Here is a 3,801-nt window from a genome sequence, read left to right as displayed (position 1 = left end):
TGGGGGTGGGGGTGGGGAGGTGTTGTATTGTAAAGTGATGGATGGATGCATCATACATATGGTTGATAAGATGGTGCAAGCATGGGGGAAATTATGCAACTTACGTCAACTGTGCTTCCATCCATCTATCTTTTCTGTTTTCTTCTCTGTTGTGTCTGATCAAGAGAATGCTTGTATAATCTACTCTGAAAATTCCTAACTCTTTTTTTAAAATTTAGGTTCCCATCAATGTCTTTTTAGAGGAGCATATTATTATTGGTTAATATATTAAACCTAGGTCCTCATCTGCTAGGTTTCTATCTTACCCTTTGTTTTTTATTTTTATCTTTCTTGGTAGGCCATAATACTCTTTTTCTTTTGTATGCTGATCTCTTTTAAGTTTATGGATTTTTAGATTTGTAAAAGTTACTAGAACTCTAGCTCCGTCGTTGTATTTGATACTTGTTTTTGTAATTTCGACTAATATGAATTTATGTTAGGTAAAACTTACTAAAAAGGAAAATGTCCCCTACTTGCTCAAATAGATCTAACTAAAGATCAAGGGATATATCATATTAAGTAACATTATCGATGAATATTCGTACTTGGATTTTTTTTCATTTTCATCGACTAACACTAGGAATTGATTTGGAAAAAGAAAAAGCATGATATAAGATAGCGCGGAAAAACTTCTTGCAAATAACTGAATTAATCAGATAGCTTATCCCTAATTTGTAGTTTAATTTCCCTTTTATTTAAATACACATATTTCTCATTATTGATCACTCAACCTTCGTTTGATTTTAAAGACAGAGTTTAAATTGAAAACCTTTGACTAAGAATAATAAGATCCTAATATTTGATATTGCACTATAACTCTCACGGTTAGGATATCTATATATCTCAAAATGTCACTCAACTTTGAGAATTTATCTAGCAAAGTCATTGAACTTTGTTTTGTATCAATAAAATCACTAAACTTAGACATTTCTATCAATAAAATCACTCAATCAAATTTATTATTAAATAAAATATTGACATAGCAAAATAAATTACTTGTATATTTTTATATCAGGTAAACACGGACCCGCAAATAAATAAAATTAAAGAAAACTTATTTAAAAAATTCGGACAGACTTAATCACGGAAACAAATATTTTTTTTTATGATATTGTTGTATAGTTTATGCCTTGATTTAATAAATAAATGAAAAAAAAATCTTAGTGAAACATAATTTGGTATTACTGTAATACCATAATATTTACTTTGCCTCCTTAATAAAAAAAAATGAGTACAAGTACTTCAACAAAACAACAAATTAAATCCAAAACAGGAAGAAAAACAATAAACAAATGTCAAAATAGAACAGGTAAGTATTATTACTAATTAAGTTCTTCGACGTGTAATTTATTTAGATGTTTCTTGCTATATATAATAGGTAAAGATTTACTTTTTCATCGTAATTCCACTGTTTGCTAACGTTAGATTTGTTTGAGCTTGAATAAATTAATTTTTAAAATTGTTGATAAATAAGTTTTGAAATTTGAAATCGTTTTCAGACATACATTTTAGTTGTTTTTCTTTAAAAAAAATAATTGTGAGAGGAAGTGAAAAGTTCTTAATGAGATTTCTTTAATTTTATTTATTTGTGGGATTCATATTTACATGATATAAAATAATAATTATTTTGCTATGCCAACACTTTTTTTAGTGATAAATTTGATTGAGTGATTTTATTGATAGAAATGTCTAAGTTTAGTGATTTTAATGATACAAATGTCTAAGTTTAGTGATTTTAATGATACAAATGTCTAAGTTTAGTGATTTTAATGATACAAAAAAAGTCCAATGACTTTACTAGATAAATTCTGAAAGTTGAGTGACCTTTTGAGATATTAACTCCATATATTACTTGTTTATTTTCAAGTTGACCTAAATAAAAAAAGGAACAATCTGATGCATTAAACATTCCGCATTTATATATGAGTTCGAAGAAAAATAACATTTTTAAGGAGTGAATATAATATCAGTAATTAATTTCACAATTTGAACTCGTTAATAGGTTAGAAGAAAGGAATCTAGGTAAAGAGGATTGTGGGGTTGGGGGCAATGTAGAAAAGAAAGGTGTAAAATCCAAGAATTGTGTTTCCTCTAATAACAATAGCATATCCTGCAATTCGTGCTTTTTGTTTCCTCTCTCAAGATAACTACTTTTAATTAATTATTATTAATATAAAATTAAACTAATGAATGACATCCTTATGGAATCTTACGACTCCGATCTTGTCATATACTATTTAAATTACTACTTTTTATAATATAAAGTATTTAATTAATTTGTCACTTGTTAATATTATGCTCTATTGCTTTTTGATAAAGAGGAAACTAAAAAACAAAAAGGATATACTTATTACTACAAATTATGCAAATGGGAGCATCTTCCCATATTTCTTTTTGCGTTGCCTTTCCCATCATCAAATCCCACAATAATGCTTAATGCCCCCACAACTAAGTCTTTTTAAATATATTTTAAATAAACTAATGATATATTATTATTATTCTATTTAATAGGCATAATGGGTATATGAAGTTATCAACATTAGCTTATTTTAGTGAAATTAACACCATTTCAACACCTCATGAGACGTACAAAATTAATGTATCAATATCAAATATATATTATGGTTTTAATAAAGTGTTGATAGATTCTCTTTTGTCATCAAACATCGTTGCATTAATCAATTTATGTAAGTTATTATATTATTTCCATCGTTTCAATTTATGTAACAGTAATATTTTGTAAATCTTCCTCTCTTTTTTCCTTATTGTGACACAAAAAATAATAATAAAGAGAGTGCATATAACATATATACATAAAATTTTAATTTTAATTTAGCTAAATAATAAGTATATATTTAAATTATAATTACGATTAATGTTTATGTCCTCTTCAATGTACTGTTGTTTTTATTTGGTGGCGATTGGTGGCCTTTTGATCAAAATGGAAATGGTATATATTGTTTAATAAAGAAGTATTTATATTTATATAATGTATCTAAATAGGAAAATTGCCGCAGCAGTTCGAAAAATATTCGTAGTATCAAACTAGAAATACTATTAAGTACTAACGTAGTAGTAGTTTATGCTAGTTTTAATTGGATACTCTTTAGGAACTAACCATAAACATTGGAATATTATTATTTTTTTTGGTTTTGGGATATAGTATTATATTGTAACAGTACTTAATGACAAATTAAATTAATGTTTTTGTGGACTTCAGAATATCGAAAACATGGGGACAGTCTCCCCCTAATTCCACGGGTTATTGTGCAAATTAGGGGAATATTAAATATTAATTTCAAGTTTTATTTTTATTATATTAACTTAATCCCAATTATCATTAATTTTCTCATACGTCTGAACTCATTCTGCATCAAAAGTCAAACCTTAAAGATATTAAAGAAACAATAAAATGCGAACATCTAGTTTAAGGAAAAAAATGAGATTAGAGAGAAATATAAGTAAAGGCATACTATAAAAAAAATATTAATTTACATTAAAGAATTCAACATATAATATATATACTACGATGTTCATACATCTAACTAGGGGTGTTCACGGTTTGGTTTGGGTCGGTTATTGGTCAAAACCAAAACCAAACCAACTTAATCGGTTTTAAAATTATCAAAACCAAACCAAACCAAATATAATATACATTTATCGGTTTGGTTGTTTTCGGTTTTGGTTTGGTTTGGTTCGGTTATTAACCATACATAAAAATAAAAGAAACAATTCATTCAAAATGTGAAAAAAGTGACAACA

This window comes from Solanum tuberosum, unplaced genomic scaffold (assembly GCF_000226075.1).
Source record: "Solanum tuberosum cultivar DM 1-3 516 R44 unplaced genomic scaffold, SolTub_3.0 scf00076, whole genome shotgun sequence".
NCBI classification, from domain to species: Eukaryota; Viridiplantae; Streptophyta; class Magnoliopsida; order Solanales; family Solanaceae; genus Solanum; species Solanum tuberosum.
The sequence above is the reverse complement of the archived record's forward strand: the minus strand, read 5'-3'. Positions refer to the sequence as shown.